Raw genomic sequence first — 21444 nt, forward strand, 5'->3', positions numbered from 1 at the left:
CATTCTTATGAACTCCAGTATGTACAGGCCCAGAGCCATCAAATGCTTCTCGTACATTAACCTTCTCTTTCCCAGGATCATTGTTGTGGACCTCTTCAGGACCCTCGCCATTGCCGGTACATCATTCCTAAATAAGGGGTCCAAAACTGCTCACATTAATCAAGCATGATCTGACTAATGCCTTATAAAGCCCCAGCATTATATCCTTGCTTATATGTCCTGCACTAGGACTCCTAAGTCCCTTTGCACCTCTGATTTCTGATTTTTCTCCCGTTTAGAAAATAGACTACACCTTCCCTATACTGTCTTCCATCTGCCCATTTTGCCCATTCTTTTCATCTGTCCAAGTTCTTCTGCATCTCCCTGCTTCCTCAACACCACCTGTCCCTCTACCTACCTTTGTATCATCCTCAAACTTGGCCACCAAGCCATCAATTCTGTTATCCAAATCATTGACATATAATGTCAAAAGAATAGGTTCCAACATTAACCGCTGCAGAACATCACAAAGTAACGGCAGCCAACCAGAGAAGATTCCCTTTATTCCCACTCCTGCCAGTCAGCCAATCTTCTGTCTATGCTATTATCTTTCCTGTAATACCCTGGGCTCTTGTCCACGGCTCATGTGCGGCACCTTATCAAAGCCCTTCTGAAAATCCAAGTAAACAACTTCCACAGACTCAAATAATTCCAACAGCTTTGTTGGGCAAGTTCCCTTTATGAAAAGCATGCTGACTTTGGCCTACTCTATTATGTGCCTCCAAGTAATTTGAAATCTCGTCTTTAATAACGGACTCCAAGATCTTCCCCACTAAATAAATAACTGGCCTATAATAGAGGGCACAGTTTTAAGGTGCTTGGAAGTAGGCACAGAGGAGGTGTCAGGGGTAAGTTTTTTTATACAGAGAGCGGTGAGTGTGTGGAATGGGCTGCCGGCAATGGTGGTGGAGGCAGATATTATAGGGTCTTTTAAGAGACTCCTGGATAGGTACATGGAGCTTAGAAAAATAGAGGGTTATGGGTAACCCTAGATAATTTCTAAAGTAAGTACATGTTTGGCACAGCATTGCGGGCCAGAGAACCTGTATTGTGCTGTAGGTTTTCTATATTTCTATAATGTCCTGTCTTGCCTCCTTACCTTCATAAAGAGTGAAGTGACATTTGCAATTTTCCAATCCTCCAAAAACATTGCAGAATCTAGTGATTCTTGAAATATCATTACTAATGCCTCCACAATCTCTTCAGCTACCTTTCTTAGAACCCTGGTGTGTATTCTATCTGGTCCAGGTGACGTATCTACCTTCAGACCTTTCAGCTTCCGAAGCTGCTTCTTCGTAACTGCGCTCATTACTTCCTCCTGACACTCTTGAATTTCTGGTGCGATAAAAGTGTCTTCCACAGGGAAGACTGATGCAAAATACTTAGAGCTCATTCGTCATTTCTTTGTCTCCTATTACTCCCTCTTCACCTTAATTTTTTCAGCTATCTGACATGTCAATCCATGGCCTCCCCTACTGTTGCAATGAGGCCACACACTCGTTCGAATAGCAACACCTTGTATTCCATCTGGGTAGCCTCCAACCTGATGGCATGAACAACGATTTCTCGAACTTCCAGTAATGCCCCCCAACCCACCCCGCCCTTCACCATTCCTCATTCCTGTTTCCTTCTCTCATCTTATCTCCTTACCTGCCCATCACCCCCTTTTGGTGCTCCTCCCCCTTCATGGTCTTCTACCCTCTCCTATCATATTCCTCCTTCTCTAGCCCTGTATGTCTTTCACCTATCAACTTTCCAGCTCTTTACTTCACCCCTCCCCTTTCCCAATTTCATCTATCACCTACCACCTTGTACTACTTCTTCCCCTCCCCCCACCTTCTTACTCTGACGTCTCATCTTTTTTTTCCCAGTCCTGATGAAGGGTCTCAGTCCAAAATATTGACTGTTTACTCTTTTCCATAGATGCTGTCTGGTCTTCTAAGTTCCTCTAGAATTTTGTGCGTGTTGCTTTGATTTCCGGCATCTGCAGATTTTCTTTGTGATTCTGTCCTCCATGTTACTTACGGAAATTCCAGCCTCTGCTGCTCTGCCATTACTCTGGCTAGTGTTCTCTTCCAAAACAACTTTGGCCAGCTCCTCTCTCATTCCTCTGTAATTCCCATCACTCCACTGTAATGCTGATACATCTGATTTTATCTTATTGCTCTCAAATTGCAGTGGAATTCTATCATACTATGATCACTAGCTCCTATATGTTCCTTTACCTTAAGCTTCCTAGCCAAATCTGGTTCATTACACAACATCCCCTCCAGCATAGCCTTTTCCCTAGGTAGGCTCAACCACAAGTTGCTCTTAAAAGCCATCTCGTAAGCATTCTATAATTTCCTTCTCTTGGGATCTAGCACGTCTGATTTTCCCAGTCTACCTGTACATTGAAATTCCCCATGACCATCGTAACATTGACCTTTTTACATGCCTTTTCTATCTCCTGTCGTAATTGGACCCCATATCCAGGCTACTTTTCAGAGGCTTGTAGACTGCATGCTTTCAAATATACAGTAGCACCTTCAGTCCTGTATTCATCTCCCTTTTCAATTTTGCCTCCAGGTTACTGGAAGTTAAATTCTTACCCCTTTCTAAATATTTTGTATTTTTTTATTCTGGAGATTTCCAAACATCCAGTATACTCTTCTTCCTTTTTACTTTATCTTTACCTTTCCAAGCTGTTGTACCCATCCCCCTAATATTTTGAAGTTTGGTCCAGTTGGGAATAGCAAACTCCTTCACTCAGCAAGGGGCATTTATTTATCAATGTGACTGAGGGAATCAATCATATGCAGATAACTGGGAATAACTGTTGTGTATTGAAATAGTGAGAAGGGAGCTTGTATGTTTGTGCCGGGGTGGATAAATTCCGATCGGAAAGACATCTCCTCCAAGCACACAGCAACTTAGCTGTACTGTTCTATAAGATCAACATCAGGTTTTGCACTCAAGTCCAACCACTGATCCCTGCCTGCTGCTAGGAAAGGGCAAAAAGAGCAGTTTATTTTCTCTTTCTGTTCCCCATGAGCAGTGAAAGTTTTTAAATTGGTAAGTGGGCTACTCTTCGAATTGACTGTAGGATAAAAAGGTATTAAAAAAGAGAGATCTCTCCCGTAAAAATGCAGCTATTATTTGCTATTTGCAATCTTTGCTCGGTGCTCTCCACATTACATTTTAGCTTAGAGTGGCTGGGGATTTTCCGAAGATTTATTTCAGTGAAATTACTTTTACCATGGCAAGTGGTTAAATAGGAAACAATGGATATTGGACGGCACCCCACTGATGATATTGATCAGAGGTGGAGAACGGAGCTACTAGATGTCTCATAGTGTCAATAATCTGGTCTTGGTTGAAAGGAAATTGTAAGATCAATTAATGTGCAGACCCCAAGTATCAATAGTGGTACCAGATTTTGTGGAGAGAGAGGAATATTTGATGCTTCAGGTCCTGATGCAGCATCTTGATACAAAATGTCGACAACTGGTTCCCCTCCGCAGATGCTGCCTGATCTGTCCAGCAGCTTGTTTGTTGGTCCAGATTCCAACATCTTCGGTCTCCTCTGCCTCTTTTCATTCCAGGGTTTGTTTTGAAATTCAAAATCAAATAGTTAGAAGTTTAACTATAATTTTAATTTGACTGTTAGTTGTATATTTATTTTATGCTATTTATGTTTTTGATCCCTATTAGACTGTGTTGGAATTAATTTTCATTTCTCTTACTGCCGGATTTTGTGAATGCTTGTTGCCTTCAAGTTATTCCTATAGCTCAGAATGTATATTTGGAGTGACTCTAGGATGTTCAGTATGTAGTGAAGGCATCCTTGTATGTTTAGGGTGTAGGAGTGAGTCTAGTATGTTATGCATGTTGCATTGGAATCCCTGAAGTATATGAAAGAGCAACACGCAAAAACCTGGAGGAACTCATCAGGTCAGGCAGCAAATGATAAACACAAGAGATTCTGCAGATGGTGGAAATCCAGAGCAAACACACAAGATGCTGCAGGATCTCAGCACATCAACCCAAGTGTACAGAGAGGAATAAACAGCTGAGAGTTCAGGCTGGGACCCTTCATCAGGACTGGAAAGGAGAGTCGGGAACTGGAGCTGGAAGCAGCAAGTTCCGCAGTCCGTCTTGATGAAGAGTCTTAGCCCAAAATGTTGACTGTTTATTTCCCTCCATAGATGCTGCCTGACCTGCTGAGTTCCTCCAACATCATGTGTGTTTTGCTCTGGATTTCCAGCATCTGGAGAACTTCTTGTGAGTATCTTTGAGATGTCACATTAGTAACACTGTGGCATGTACATGTTATTCTGGAACGACTGTAATTTAACATGTAGTACGGGAATCACTTCAGTACGTTGAGCACGAGCAGAGTAAACTGAGGTATGTTTAACATGTTGCATTGGAAGCACTATGCCATGTTTAGCATATAGTTTTGGACTGCAGCATGTTTAACATGTACTGGAATCAATGTCGCATGTAAAAGCAGGGAGTTGGATTAGCTTCAGCTTGCTGTCAATAGCAAACCTGACAGGTGCTGATTTCTCTTTGCAGCAGGAGGCGAACTACAGCAGTTTCAAGTGTGAGCTCAGAGTGGTGACAAATCGTCTGAATGCAGAGCCTCAAGAATGAATGAATTAACTGTGCAATTTCCTCCTGCTAAGTTAGGTGCTTGACCTGCGCGCACTCTCTCTCATTACTGAAGTATATGTCTTACCGACTACGTCAAACACCCACTCCATTCTGAGCAGTGGTTACTTGGTAGCAGTTAACAGCCAGGAAAAGCCTCCAGAGCCTATGTGGTCCAGTCTCAGATGAACTGATCACTAGAAGAAAAGGTGGCGCTGTCACTGAAACCTACAAGATTGTTGAGAACTAGTGGGGAGGATATTAGGAAGCACTTTCCTCTGGTGACTCACCAGCTGGGAGATGTAGTACCTGTGGGTCTTTGACTCTGTTGCTTCCTGGGACAAAAAATAAAGGGGGAGCTAATAACAGAACATATTTTATCGTAGGTTATAACCATCCCCTAGTATCTGCTACAATGATATACTAAAGGTCATTCCAGAAAGTAACCCTTTTAATTGCCCTGGTTAGATTTTAAACGTACATTTTCACTGCTATATAGTGCGCTTCTTCCCCTCAACAACAACGAGCTTTCACAGCAAAATACCATTAACCTGGCAAGTTTGTGGCTTTGGTGCTACCAACTTGGTAGCTTGTTCAATTACTCGATGTAACTCCAACATACACTTAATTTACTTTTTCCCTAAAAAGTTTAACAGTAGAATAATAATTTCTTCAGTGAACCCAGTAAGTTTAAAGGTACAAGACCCTGGTATGAAAATGGATTGTGGGAAGTAGAAGCAGGTGAGTTTAAAGAGAGTCTGGGAACAAGGGCCAGAGGAATAGGAAAGGAGTCCTGGAGACAACATGTTGTCAGTGGACGGGTGTGTGCAAAAAACACTCAAACTGGATCCCAAACCATCAGAATTTCTAAACAGTCTATAGCAAATTATTGGAGTCTTAGCTACTTACATAATCACAGCAGGCAATCAAATAACTACATGTATAAAATAATATCATTAATTCTTTTACAAATATACTTAAAAATTAATCCATTATAAATTCGCTCAGTATTGTGTTGCCAAAAAACTTCTCTAGAACCTTAATTACTCTGAGTTATTCATTCCATAAGGCCATAAGATATAGGAGCAGAATTAGCTCATTTGGCCCATCGAGTCTGCTCTACTATATCATCATGGCTGATCCAATGTTCCTCTCAGCCCCAGTCTCCTGCCTTCTCCCCATAACTCTTCATGCCCTGACCAATCAAGAAACTATCCAACTCTGCCTTAAATATACATAAAGATTTGGCCTCCACATCTACCTGTGGCAAAGAATTCCACAGATTCACCACTCTCTGGCTAAGGAATTCCTCCTCTTCTGTTCTATAAGGACACCCTTCTATTCTGAGGCTGTATCCTGTATCCAAGCACTGATAACATTAGTAAGACCATAAGATATAGGAGCAACAGTAGGCTATTCGGCTCATTGAGTCTACTCTACCATTCAATCATGGGCTGATCCAATTCTTCCAGTCATCCCCACTCCCCCGCCTTCTCCCCATATCCTTTGATGCCCTGGCTAATCAAGAACCTATGTATCCCTGACTTAAATGCACCCAATGACTTGGCTTCCACAGCTGCTCGTGGCAACAAATTCCACAGATTTACCACCCTCTGACTAAAGTAATTTCTCCGTATCTCTGTTCTAAATGGACATCCTTCAATCCTGAAGTCATGCCAAATAAATTCTGGAGGGTTATAGCTCTCAGTTCCACCTGACCATTGATCTCCTAGGGCAGGGTCAATGGACTCCAAATGTGAACTATTTCTGGATATGCTGTGTGCCCAGTGGTGTGATCCTGTCAATAACACAGAGCCTGCAGTCTGTGTCTTTGATTACTGTGTGCATAAGCAGTCAGTCCCTTGAACATTAATTCCAACACGTTACACAGTTTTCACTCATGTTCTTTCACTCACCAAATGGAACATCAAGTGATCTGGCAATGGTGGATCTAATAAAGTGCAGGAATGGTACCCTTTAGTTCATATCCTCACCCTGACTGTTCCCAAGGTCCCTGGCTGCATGGCTCACACTTGTAGCTCTCAAAAATCTTGGACAGTGTTGTATTAAAATGTTGCATCAAGGTTTTCAGTCTGCCCTTCATGGTGCCAGAAAACTCATCAATATCCCTGTCTCCAGCTTCTACATACACGTTCTTTTTCATTTCATAACCTCTTCAGAAACCACACAAAATAGTGTTTTCCTGCAGAAACATTTTCAATTGTTCTAGATCCAGAAACGATAGTGGGTTTTCGTTATGCCCCTTGAGCTCATCGTCTGTCTGCCATGTCCACTGCCAGCCATTTTCCCTGCTCTTCACACTGAACACTGTCCTCTGTTTACTTCACACCATTTCTCTCTCACTCCTTCCTCAGACACCTGCTGCTTAAACTTGCACTGCCTGCAGGCTGCTCGCTTTCATTGTTCACAAAGGCAGAGGTCAAACTGCCAATGCAACATCCTTTACTAAAGGCAGTAACTCTCCACCAACAACAATGTCTGACACAGCAAAGTATTGAAAGTCCTACCACGTGTACACCACCAATTCTGAAAAGAGCTCTCATAGTTACAGACATTGTCTTTGGTTAAAGGGAAGGCCATTTTGGAGCAAGATGAGGAGTTTTTTTTATAAGACGATTGTCTAATTTTAGAATATTTTACCCCTTGGTTGTGATCTCTTAAGGAATTGACTGATCCACGTCAGTAAGGTCTTCTATGCCCTGGCTGTCCATTCATTCCCAAGTTTTACCATTCTTATTGCCTCACTTCCTAATTCTCATTTTCCCACCTTCCCATCGTTCCCTTTCCCATTCTACTGCCCGTCCCCTTCTCTTCACACTTCTTGACTTCCTCCACTCACCCTGTTCCATCCATGACTACCTTCTCAGTTGACCCTCTGCCATTCTGACTGAACCCTCACCATTCACTGAATCCCTCCCACACTAAATGATCATTGCTAGCCTCTGCTGACTTCTCCACACCTCTTGCTGATCCCTCATCTGGCCCCACTGGCCCTTCCACAGACCTCTCTAATTTCCTGGGTTGAGAACAGGGAACCACTGTGGTTGGAACTGATGCTCAGGTGAGCTGTGTGTTGCCATTTTCCTGTTGAGGTATGGGTACTTCTGCTTGGTAAGGGTGGCAGTGTTCCAAGGGCATGGAAAGGTGAGAGGGTGAGGGGAGTCACCGAGAGCAGGAGGGTGAAGGGATGTAGTTAGCGGTAGGTGAGGAAACTGGTCTTTTTGCACTGCAGGTTGTGACTTATTCAGCAAGGATGTTCATTCCCAAAGGTCAGAATTTGCAGGGGCAGTTGGGCCTTAGTTTGCAAGACAGTTTGAATGGTTTTGGATTTGTAAGTGGGACAGTGTCTGTGGCCACCAGGTGGTGCTCCAGCAGAATGCACAGTATGTGTTTGTTCCGAGGTTTCGGTTCAAGTAAAGCTTGTTTGTTTAGAGGTTGACTGCCCCAACTCTTGAGTTTGCTTCCAGTTGTTTTGGCTGAATATTAGCCTCAAAATATAGCTGTACGATGACCAAGACCTCTCGTGTACATTGGAAAGATGGCCTCTATAAGGCTTTTAAGAAGTCTCTTAGTTTCTGAAAAGCCCTGGAATTAAACATTGTGGGAACTTAGATTTTCTTGTCACCTTACAAAATAGCATTTGGAAACCAGCTCCTCTGTAAGTGTCGCCATTTGTCAAGGATGAGCCCATTTCATTTTGTTTCATTGTCTAGATGAATTTATTTAAGGATGAAGGTGTTCCTATCATTGAAGGAGGCCACAAACACAATGCCAGAGTAACTCAGCGTCTCTGGAGGGGAATACATAGTCTATGTTTAGACTGATGAAGTGGCCCAAAACCTTGACTGTTTATTCTTCTCCACAGGTACTGTCTGACCTGATAAGTTCCTCCAGTATTTTGTGTGTGTGTGTTGCTCTAGATTTTACAGCATATGCAGAATTTCTTGAGTCTCTGAGAGAGGCCATTTGACCTCTTGTGACTGTACTAGAGTTTTTCACATCTGGTGGCTTCAATAGAAATGTCAGCAGGTCATGATTTGAAGTTGTGGAACTATTTGACAGAGTCTGAGGCAGAAAAGCAGTTTGTGAATTGAGCAGGCCATACTAAAGTTTCTTTTTCAGGCAGCTTAGAGAGATTTGCTTTTTGCATGTGTGGTAAAATGGGATTTAGTCCATGCCAATGTGGATGAAAGCACTGTTGCTGGCTTGGGGAATATAGGGCCGGAGATTACGGAAGCACGATGGCGATGGCTGGAAGCCAGTCAGAATTGAATTGAAAGTACACTTGGACTAAGATGTTAACTGTCCTGTGCTATCATTAGTTGATCTGCCACCTGTCTTCAGGAGTTTTATAGGCCCGCCTATGATCAAGACTCCCTCGAGGTGGTGGGCCAGCAGTGCTAAAGCACCACCTCCCACTGGTGAGCTTAAAAACTTGGCATCTGCCTCTATCAGAGTTGTTGGTCACTTCCATCCAACAGATAGTCTACTCTTCAGGTGTCTATGCAGCTACTGAAGGGTTTGCAAAAGATGGATACACAGGGGACTATCTGCCCCTTTGGACGTACTTGGTCCACACCCATGCTGATCCTTTCTCTGCTGCCTCAGCTACAGCCCTGCTGGTTGACTTGATCTCTCTTCTAGTGAAGCCAAGGTCACGCAGCCACTTCTGGAAAGTGAATGCAATAAAGCCACGGCAACCTACTTCGAATGGATAGCATGAGACCTTCCACTCTCTGTCTCTGCGCTCTGATCTTAATTCTGCATACTTGGTTAACTTGCGCTCATGGTTTCATCAATGTTGTCTTCCCAGGGGACGTGAGTTCACCAATAACCACTTCTCTACTGGTGTCAGACCATACGATTATATCTGGACGCAATGTGGTGAAAGCTATTTGCTCCGGGAAACTGCCTTTCCCATCCAGGTCGGCCTTGACACACCAATCATTGGCTGAAGATAGTATGCTTGATCGTGGGCTTGCGCTGTACACCCTTGACTTGGAGCCTTCTTTCACAAATGATATGTGATGTTCTGTGCTGCATAGGGCATGAGATAAGTTGTGCTGCAGTACTCTCTGCTCAACTGCTTCTGTTACAACTTTGAGAACTTTGTTATGTCTCCAAGTATACATGCCGCTGGAAAGATTGACTCTGCATGCACTCAAAATATGTTGAAGTGTTCCCTTCTCGCCACAAGCAGCACACCTGTCTGTCTTGTCTTCATACCAGGTGCTGAGGTTGACAGGTATCGGGAGCAAATCGTACGCTGCTCTGCATAAAAAAGAAATGCGGAGCGGTTCCATCTGCCACAGAACATTCCAAGATAGATGTCGATGTTCAACACTTTCCTACCAGGTCCAAGCCCCTTGTTTGGCCAGGACAGCTGTTTTGGCTAACCTCTTCTCCTCTTATACCGCTCGTATTTCTTGTGTTACAAGCTCATGGCATTCCTTACCTGTAGAAGATGACCGCTACTTGTGGGTTGTCCACCCAAGTCCCTGGCGGCCAAGCTGGATAGCCCCAACCGTCTCCTTGTGCTTCAACCTAGAATCTGCCTCATCAACTGCTACATGAGCTGACCACTTCCTGCCTGATCTCACATCTGGTTGGGTGTTCTTGATGACAGGGTCTTTTGAGTCTCAAAGCATCAAGAACGATCTTACCTTGGCTACCTTGACCTCTTCAACAAGGGATTGCACTGGGATGATAAGCTTTGTCTGGCTACTGTGGATTGCAACATTGGTGAGGCTGCTCGGTACTCCAAGCCACTTCTTCACATGCTTGTTGATCTTCTGTTCCATTGCCTCAACATGGGACATTGCCACTTCATAGACAGTTAGTAGCCACATTATCCGTGGTATCAGTCTGTACTGCAAGCACCACAACTTCAACTTGCCAGGCAAGCCACACTTGTCAACAGACATCAGACCTCTTCTGATCTGTTCTCCTGTCTCTTGAACCCTCTTGGTGTCTCTCAGCTCCTCTGTGTACCATCGCCCGAGGCTCTTAACTGGTTGGTCCTGAATGGATGGAATCTCCTCTCCACCAAGGATGAAATGAAAGTTAACCAGCTTTCCTCTCGTAAGAACAAGGCTCCTTGACTTGGTCTTGAATTTCACTCTTCCCCAATCCATTAGCTTCTCGAGTCTAGATAGTACACTTTCCACAGCCTCCGTGCTAGGACCCAAAGGGGTGAGATTGTCCATGAACACTCATATTGGTGGTAACTCCCCTCCGCCATCAAGTGCGGCACCTGGTCCCACTGATTCTGCAGCCCTCACAATGGCATCCATGGCTAACACAAAAAGGATGGATGAAATGGCACATCCCATTGGGATTCCAACATCCAAGCTCTGCCACAAAGTTGTAAACTGCTGAGTGGAAAATCTCATCTGGAAATCATTGTAGTACTGCATAACAAAGTTCCTCACCTTAGCAGGAATCCATAGGAATTCCATCACAAACTCAATCAGGACATGGGGAACAGAACCACGCGCATTTGCAAGATGAAGCCAAACTAAAGCCAGATTTCTTCTCAACCTTTTTGACTCCTGGACAGTATGCCATATCATACTAGTATGTTCAAGGCATCCCAGGAAGCCTGGTATTCCTACCTTCTGCACAGATGTATTTACCAATCCATTCTCTATCACAAATGAAGATATTCTTTCTGCTAGAATGCCAAACATAATCTTCCCCTCTACATTCAAGAGTGAAATTGGTCGGAACTGATTCAATGTAGAAGAATTCTCTTCTTCGGGATGTATACTCCTTCAGCCTCACTCCATGACAAAGGAGCAACCCCCTGTCTCCATAATCTTTAACAATCTCCACAAGTATTTCCTCAGCTCTTCACACTTCTTGAACACCTTATATGGCACTCCATTAGGTCCTGGCACTGAACCTGACCTTGCCTTTCTAGTGAACTGTTTGACTTCTGCCACTTTGGGTTCTGACAGATGGAACTTCACTCCTGGCTCAGTAGGCTTCACAAGCCCTGAAATGTCAAGCAAAGGAGCCTCCTGCTGTTCATTAGAGTAAGTGCTTGCCGGGTGATCCTCAAGTTCTTGTTGAGAGATGTTAAGCTGTCCGCTCTTACTTTGTTCAAACACTTTCTTTGTGAACTCGTGAGGGTTCTCAAAGAACGACTTTCTTGCCTTCTCTCCCTTCTTTCTCGCTTTACGTTGTGGCTCTGCACGATGGAGTGATGCTAACTTTAATCAAAAATGCTCTTGGAGATCAGCAAGCCCTGACTTGTCGCCCTCACTTGCTACCTTCCACCTCTGTCTCAACGAACTAAGCTCTCTCATCAACCTACTAATTTCCTTCTGGTGCCTGCTTGGTGTCTGTGTGGGCTTTGCTTTCTTCAACTCAACCAAACCGGTACTTTCCAACATCGTAAATCATATCGCCCATCACTTCCAACTTTCTCTTTGATGTTCCCCTGAGAGTGTTGTCCAACGTCATACTGATATCCTCATCAAACACACACCAAGCCTTCTCATCTGCCATTGCTGGCTACTTGACCTTCTTCTTCTTCTCTACGTCCTCACCACCACCATCATGCGAAGGATCTACCTGGGTACTGTGGTCTGAAACCTGACTTAGGTTATCTTTCCTCTGACCTGGAGTATGATGACTCTCTCCAGAGCGAATTGCTGTGGCTTGTGAATCAGTGGTTGAAAAGACCATATCATCTGTGCTTGGTGAAGTAATTTCATCTTCATCCACTGGGATGGAATTGTACTTCAACTTTGCTTGGTGGACTTATAAACCTTTAACACTCTCCCACACCAACACATTGGACACTCAGATCCTCTTATCCTAGCTCTTGGTCGTAGTTGTTCCCTGTAATTAACTGTATCTGTCCGATTGGGTCCATCATTCTCCCTCCCTCTCGGAGGACCCCGAGGGTATGTTCCTCCGTGTAAACTAGAAGCTTCAAAGGGTGGGTGCTCTTCTGAGGTGGTGCCCGGACTGCCAATCCCAACACCCCCAGTGCCAGTCTTTCCTGGCTGTCTGCTGCCTCTCCACACTGTCACTGGACTATTCCCGGTTGCCAACCAAGCTATTCCTGGTAGTCAATGTTGTCAGAAGTATTGCTGCAGATCATGATTTACGGTCAAGCATATAGAGCCATTGTAAAGTCATGGAGCTCCCACTGCGATAACAGTCACTATCAAAGGAGCGAGAAGAACTCGGTGTGTCAGGCACATCTATGGAAGGGAATGGACAGTTGACATTTCAGGTCAAGACCCTTCATATAGACTGAAGAGTCCGGATGAAGGGTCTCTACCCAAAACGTTGACTGTGAATTTACCCCAACAGATGCTGCCTGACCAGCTGAGTTCCTCCAGTGAAGTGTGTTGCTCCAGATTCCAGCATCTGCAGTCTCTCAGTTCTCCACAGCTCAATTCTATTCTGGCTTGAGGTGAATGATTATGATGCTCAGGAAAGTGGATGTGTCAGGACTCGAGTTCTGTGGCCACAGTTACAAGTCAAGCCACGTGTCACTGTGGAGCACCTTCCCAGCCTGCCTCCAGTGGTCAAACGTTGTCCTTGGACTCCATCATTCCATTCAGTTTCCCCGTCACAGCTGGTGATGTTAGATGCATCATCAAGAAGGGGGTGCTGTCACTGTGTTGGGTTTGAGGTGAGCTCCACTGGGGGCCTGGGATTTTGGGTGGGTGTGTGGAAGGGTTTTAAAGTCCATAGTTGGTGGATGTGCTTTGTCATTTGTCAGCTAGTGGAGTTCTTCATGGAGGTTCAGTGTGGGCTCAGACAGGAAAGGCAATGTAAATTCAGTGCTCAGAATGACTAACTGGAGTTAGATGTCCCCATTTTGTGTGGTGCACTCTGTTGTGTTGAGCAGCAGTCTTGAGCTGTTGAGTAGACTAGAGTCAGCTGTGTTCAGAATTCACCATTATTCAGTGAATCACGGCATGGGTAAGACAGTTCTGGGCTGATATTGTATTAGATTATCGAGCAGTTGCCACTGTAGAGCTGAACCAAGTTTTTCTCCAGCCTTCAGTGTTTAGAGAGGACAGCTGAAATGACAATCTTGATAGTTTTCAGGTAGAGTCTCTGCTGGCTGAGGTTATTTTCCAAGCATGTGGATTTTCACTGAGTGTTTCTCAAACCCTGAAGTTCTTTAGCAACCCAAAAAAAAAACACTTGAACTCGGGTCAGGTAGTGCCTATGGAGAAAAATGGGGAGTCAACATTTCAGGTCCAGACCCTCCATCTGGTCCACATTGAAGGGTTTTGACCCAGAACATTGACTGTCCATTTCTCTCCATGGATGCTGCCTGACTCACTGAATTTCTCCAGTGTTTTGTATGTTGCTTGAGATTCCAGTGTCTGCAGTCTCTTGTAGGTCTTTAGCCTGGCACATAGGGACAAGCCTCAGTATATGTAATAGCCTGTGTCTGTGGGAGGAAAGGCACTGGAGGGCACTTTGCAGAGAGCCAGTAATAGTTATAGAAACATACATCATGGAAACAGCCCATTTGGCCCAAATTGTCTGTGCTGACCAAGGTGTCCACTTGAGCTAGTCCCATGTTTGGTCTATATCTCTTGCAGCCTTTCCTATCCATATACTGATCAAAATGTCTTTTAAATGTTGTTCTTGTAATTGTCTTAAGCTACTTTCTCTGGCAGCTCATTCTATCTACACACTACTCTCTGCATGAAAAAGATGCCCCTCCGGTCCATTTTAATTTTCACCTTGCACCTGTGCCCTCTAGTTCTAGATCCCCTTTCCCAGGAAAAGACTGTGTGCAATCACCCTATCTGTTGTCCCCAAGGGTGGACATTTTTGATTGCTCTGCGGCGGATGTAGGATCAATACTCAATTTCCAGGGCTGAGAGGCTTATTGCCAACCTCAGCTTTCTAGCATAGTACATGACCTTTCCAAAGGATTGGCGTTGTTTGTGACAGAGTTAAACTTCTAACAAATATTCCTTGCTCAGCTTCTTTTTGTAAACAAGAACCAGTCTTCAGTTCTTAATGTAAATTTCAAGCAATAATCAGTCTGAAGTTAGAAGGACAGCTTTGCAGACAAAGAACACTGTCTACAGAGCACAGGTTGCTAGCCCACAGCAGGGGACTGGCTGCTCAAGGGATATGGTCTACCATGTGAAGTGACCATGAGGTGTTCTCCTCTGCATCAGCTAAATGTAAGACATTGGAGTTATGTTAACTGCCATGCATTAAACCAGGCAACTACAGTGAAGTTATTAGCATAGTTGTGATAGACATCAGGGAAGGTTCAAGACCAGGCTTATTTTGTCATTTAGCATGGTATGATCAATCAATAGTTGGAATACTTGTGTACTCAGAGAGTCAGCCCTCACAGCATTAATTTTGGGTTTCTGGGATCTCTGTCCCCAGAAGCTTTTAGACCATCTGAGTGAATTACTTTGTCCCAGCAAAGGTACTTGTAACACATTCCATGGAATTTATGTTAGTTAGTAGTAAAACAGCATAAATGTTAGAAAGTATTGGGGATTGTTAGGAATCACAAGAGAATATTAGAAAAAAAAACACAGAGAAAAAATAGAATTCATTCCTCAACCTTTGGTTTCTGCAATGGAACAACTTGTTTGTATACGCAAACACGAGGAAATCTGCAGATGCCTAGGCCTCCTGTCCCATGATCCTGTCGTATCCCTTTTACCAATCAACTGTCCAGCTCTTGGCTCCATCCCTCCCCCTTCTGTCTTCTTCTATCATTTTGGATCTTCCCCCTCCCCCTCCCACTTTCAAATCTCTTACTAGCTCTTCTTTCAGTTAGTCGTGATGAAGGGTCTCGGCCCAAAATGTCGACTGTACCTCTTCCTAGAGATGCTGCCTGGCCTGCTGCGTTCACCAGCAACTTTTATGTGTGTAACTTGTTTGTATGTTCTTTTAGTGTGTAGCATTGTACCTGAGTTTGGAAATGATTTGTGGTTAAAAATATTTTGGAAATTAGAAATCTTTTATAAATCAGAAATCCTCTGTGTGTATCAAATGTGTGTTAAGAATTATTTGTTTAAATTTAAATGTATATCATTAAAAATGAAATAAATTGTATTTAAGCTACTTTGTTAGCTGGAAACCTTAGTAGGGAGTGGGGACCCCTCTTTTAAATAGAACCATAGAACATTACAGCACAGAAACAGGCCTTTTGGCCCTTCTTGGCTGTGTTGAACCATTTTTCTGCCTAGTCCCACTGACCTGCACCTGGACCATATCCCTCCATACACCTCTCATCCACCTACCTGTCCAAGTTCTTCTTAAATGTTAAAAGTGAGCCCGCATTTACCACTTCATCTGGCAGCTCATTCCACACTCCCACCACTCTCTGTGTGAAGAAGCCTCCATAGTAGGTATTGGCAGCTAGACCTCACTGCAGTGACCACACAAGGAAGCAAGCTAGTCCTTGAAGAGTAGGTTGACACACTATGACCTCCCTGTTGTGAAGGTAACCATAGGTACCTATATCGGATAGAGTTTAGCATCTCCTTTTGAGTTTAGGGCTTTGTGGACACTTAACCTAATACCACCACAGGTGGCCTGATCTTCACATGCACAGATACCTGTTGATTGATAGTCATGGAATTAACTAGTTTAATTATTTATTTAGAGATACAGTGGCCCAACAAGCTGCACTGCCTAGTAGCCCACCTAGTTAACCCTAGTCTAATCACAGGGCAATTTACAAGGACCAACTAACCTACTAACCGATACGTCTTTGGAGCATGGGAGGAAACCAGAGCACCCGGAGGAAAGCCGCACACCCACAGAAAGGACATACAAACTTCTTACAGACAGCAGTGGAATTGAACTCTGAACTCTGAAACCCCGAACTGTAATAGCGGCATGCTAACCGCTATGCTACAGTGGTGCCCGTAGTGGTAGGATTATCACTCAGCAGCTGATTCTGGAGAGGATTACAGCTCAGCGGTAAAGGGTAGGTCAGTTTACCCGGCTCCTATCCTGGCTTGTAGCACCACTGTGAGTTGTCAGTGGCAGGGCATGACTACAGCACTCCCACCCCGTGCAAAAGCCACCTGGTGAGCTGTTATCATTGTGCCTTGGGTTGGGCTCTGTCCACGTTAGCAGGCAAGGTTAAGGAACATAGGAATTAGGAACAGGATTAGGCCGCCTGGCCTCCATCGAGCTTGCTCTGCCATTCAGTGGGGTTTAAACTCCACCTACCTGTCTCTTCTCCATAATCCATAATTCCCTTTCTGTGCAAAAAATCCATCTCAATGTACCTTAAATATTTTAATGAGATAGCCTGTACTGCTTCTCTGGGCAGAAAATTCCACAGATTCACTGTGCTGCAAAGAAAAAGCATTTCCTCCTCACCTCAATTCTAAATATACTCCCCCAAATCTTGAAGCTATGTCATCCAATTCTAATCTCACCTGCCAGTGGAAACAAACGTCCTAACTCTAGCTTATCGATCCCTTTCATAATTTAATATACTTCTCTAAGATTCCCTCTCATTTTTATGAGAGACAGTAGCTGTCTGCTTGGCAATAGCCACTGTCCTGGATTACGACCATATCTCTGGAGTGTTTCCACTGCTGTGGATATTGGTAAACAACTCTGCTGGTTACTTCCTTGATGCGGTTTGTTGTTCTTTGGAAATTTGGGATGGATTCCATTGGCTCCAGCTGGTTTCCTTGGCTTATTTGCCCTCAAGGCACAGTGTGATCCTTCCTTCCTGGAGGGGTATTGGTATTGGCGTAGTATTGTCACTTGTACCAGGATACAGTGACAAGCTTATCTTGTGTAGTGTTTCTGCAGATCACATCATTGCACAGTGTATTCAAATAAGGTAAAGCAATAATTATGCAGAATAAAGTGTTAAAGCTATCGAAAGAGTGCAGTGCTGGTTTAAACGATGAAGTGCAAGATCATAACAAGGAAGATTGTGAGACCAAGAGCCTATCTTATTGCCCAGAAGGTCTTTTCAAGAATCTGAGAACAGTGGGATAGAAGCTGTCCTCGAGTCTGATGGTATGTGCTTTCAGGCTTTTCTGTGACACTGCAGAGAGGTGGTTTGCCTGCCTGCCTGTCACACTCACAGAAACCCTGCATCCTTGGCTGTTGCTGCAGATGTCAGCTACACCAGGAGTCTCTGCGTCTCCTGAGCACTCTGCAGAAAGAGGTGCGGGGTGGGGGGGGGGGCAGTTAGCAGCACAGTGAAGCAGCAGATACTGCAGCTGCCAAGCACTGCCAGAGACGTGGGCTCCATCCCGATCTCCTGTGTTGCTGCGTATGGTTTACACAAACTCCCTGTGACCGAGCGAGATTTCCCCTTCACAACCCAAAGGCCATCTGGTAGGTTTATAGGTCGCTGAATGTTCACTCTGTTGTAGGTGGTGAGTGAATTGAGAGTTGATCAGCACATGAGAAGGAATAGATTACAGGAAGATAAACTGCATTGATGATGTGATTGTTCTGAGAGCTGACACAGATGCACCTTTAAAAAAGTAACTTGGCAAAATGGGACAGCAGAGTGGCACAGCTGCTTCAGTGGAGAAAACCTGGCTTCAATCCGAACCTCTGGAACTGCCTGTGTGGAGTTTTCAGGTTTTTTTTTGTGACCAGACAGGTTTCGTCTGAGTGCTCCTGTTTCCTCCCATATCCCAGTTTGGTAGGGTAAATTGATCACTGTAAAATATCCCTAGTGGGAAGGTGAGTGATAGAATTTGAGGGAGTTGTTAGGAATGTGGGGAGAATAAAATGGGTTTGGGTAGGATTCATGCAAAAATGGTTGCTTGATGGTCAGCACAGGTTTGATGGGCTGAAGAGCCTGTTTTCATGCCGCCTCTGTTTCCCACCACTGCGTGCAAGGAGTCTGCAGGTTCTCCCCTGTGACTGCTTGGGTTTCCTCCAGGTGTTCTGATCTCCTCCCATAATCCAATGACATACTGGTTGGGAGGTTAATGGTCATTGTAAATTGTCCCGTGATTAGGCTAGGATTAAGTTGGGAGATTGTCGGGCAAAGCGGCTCTAAGGGCTGAAAGGGCCTACTCTGCACGGTATGTCAATAAATAAATGATTCTATGAATGAAATTAGCACTCTCCAGTATTTTTCATGAGAGATTCTCCATCACAGAAGCTGTGATGTGCTCTTGCCACTTCCTCACACTCTTCCAGGAACCTTTCACCTTCTGCAGGCCAATATAGATGTGGTTCCTCTAAGTGACAATCATCCCAGTTTTAACACAGGGAACCAGTCTAGAGATTGCCAATATTCTAGATCCAATGGTGTGAGGTCTCGGCAATGTTAACCGGAATTGGGGAGGCACTAGATCACTGGCTGCTGGCAGTAGCTCAGTCTCACTCCCTTAGACCAAGGGAGCACATTTACCATAGTTAAGCCTTTGGTATAGAATCTTTCACCCTCAGCTACACCTTCTGTAGCCTGGCAATGTTAATTTATTCAGAAACATAGAAAGTAGGGAAAGGTGTCCTTTGACCCTGCTCTTCCATTATGTGCTGTCGTAGCTTATCCTCTATCCATCTCAATATATAAAAAAAAGGAAAAACATAGAAAGCCCGCAGCACGATACAGGCCCTTCAGCCCACAATGCTGTGCCAATCATGTACTTGCTTTAGAAATTACCTAGTATTACCTCTATTTTTCTAAGTTCCATGTACCTATCCAAGAAGCCTCTTAAAAGACCCTATTCTTGCTCTCTGCTCATAGACCTCAATGCTGTTTGTGCTTTGAAATCTGTATTTTTAAATGGATTCAGTTACTTGTCCTCCACTATATTCTACTGTCAGGAATTGCACAAGTTCACAAATAGCTGGTTGAAGGAATTTCTCTTTGTTTACTCCAACATGTCCTACTCTATATCCTGAGACAGTCACACGAGGTTCTAGGTCTCCCAACCAGAATATGCATCCACCCAGCAATTGTGTTGAGTCCTGGGAGAATTGTGTATGCTGTGGTGAGATCCTATCTTATTCTTCCAAAAAACTCCAGTGAATGTGGGCCTAGTTACTCAATCTCATCTCCTGGAATTGTCTTTCCATCCAGGAATCTTCATGGTGGATATTAGATTATGAGGACACGCAGTCCTCTTTTATTGTCGTTTAGTAATGCATGCATTAAGAAATGATACAATGTTTCTCCAGAATGATATCATGGAAACACATGACGAACCGACTTAAAAACTAACAAAAACCACATAATTATAACATATGGTTACAACAGTGCAAAACAATACCGTAATTTGATAAGAACAGACCATGGCATGGTAAAAGTCTCAAAGATTCTCGAACGTCCCATCATCTCACACAAATGGTAAACCTCCAGCGCCGCCAACTAGGGGCCTTCCCTCCGGAGATTCTCAATCGCACAGTAGCAGCGGGAGCGAACCGGGCATTTCAGAAATTTCTCCAGATGTTTCTCTGTGCCTTCTGACGTTTGTCTCCATTAAATCAGAATTGTGCACAGCATCCTACTTACAATTACGATATCATTTCACCGGAGAGCTGCGCGCACCGCGTCGTGCCGCCATCTTCTCCATGAACACACCAGCCAGTTGGTCGGCACAGGTCTTCAGTACTCAGCCAGGTATTCCACTCAGACTGGATGCTTTCCTTCGATTCACCCTCTTGAAAATAGCATGTGATATACTGAGACCAAAGGATCATCGGGAGATGTGGGGGTGTGCAATGTTTCCTCCATGTTCTGGTGGTCAAAACAAACATAGAAGGCATTGAACTCATCTGGAAGAGATGCTCTCCCTTCTCCCATGTCGCTTGATTTAACTTTGTAGGAGGTTATGGCATTTGTACCCTGTTGAGCATCCCTCGTTGATTCCAGTTTCCTCAGGAATCTTCAGTTCGCCCATGAGATGGTTTTCTGGAGATCATACCTGCCCCTTTTGTAGCATTCTTGATCTCCAGAGTTGAATGCCTCTGATCCTGCCTTCAGCAAGTAAGGAAGGCAAATGCAATGTTAACATTCATTATGAGAGGACTTGTACATAAAAACAAGGATGTATTGCTGAGGCTTTATAAGATATTTGTCTGCGCTTGCTGACATGAGAGAAGGTCCAGAGGAAGTTCACAAGAATGATCCTGGGAATGACAGGGTTCAGGTATCTGGAGTGTTTGATGGTTCTGGGCCTGTACCTGCTGGGGTTTAGAAAAATGAAGAGGGAATCTCATTGAAACCTACCAAATATTGAAAGGCCTAGATAGGGTGGACATGAAAAGGAAGTTTCCTATAGTGGGGGAGTCAAGGACTAGAGGACGCAGACTGAGAATGGAAGGACCCCCCCCCCCTTTAGAACTGAGATGATGAAGAACTTCTTTAACCAGAGGGTGGTGAACCTGTCTAATTCATTGCCCCAGGTTGCTGTGCAGGCCAAATCATTGGATATATTTAAAGAGAAGGTTGATAGGTTGTTAATAAGTAAGGATGGCAAAAGTTATGGGCAGAAGGCAGGAGAACGTTGTCAAGAGGGATAATAAATCACCTATGATGGAATGGCGGAGCAGACTTAATGGACCAAATGACCTAATTCTGCTCCTTGGTCTCTCTTCTTGCTCAGTATGACCTCTGCCAGTCAGTCAAGAAATGTTGCTGTGATCTGATAGTGGCTGTTGTTGTGGTTTGTGACTTCAAAACATTAAACTGATAAAAAGCAATAAAAAGACAGGAGTCCAAAATGATGTAAGTAGCAGTTTATGTTTTTACTTTAAATGAATCATGCACGTATCAAGTGTTAG

The 21444-nt window shown here is 44.2% G+C and overlaps 1 protein-coding gene across 1 annotated transcript in view; it reads left to right on the plus strand.

The window, feature by feature from the left end:
- Positions 1-21444, plus strand: part of adamts17 (ADAM metallopeptidase with thrombospondin type 1 motif, 17) — a 583128-nt gene that overhangs the window by 321995 nt on the left and 239689 nt on the right. The window lies entirely within an intron of this gene.

Source organism: Mobula birostris, chromosome 14 (genome assembly GCF_030028105.1).
Source record: "Mobula birostris isolate sMobBir1 chromosome 14, sMobBir1.hap1, whole genome shotgun sequence".
NCBI lineage: Eukaryota > Metazoa > Chordata > Chondrichthyes > Myliobatiformes > Myliobatidae > Mobula > Mobula birostris.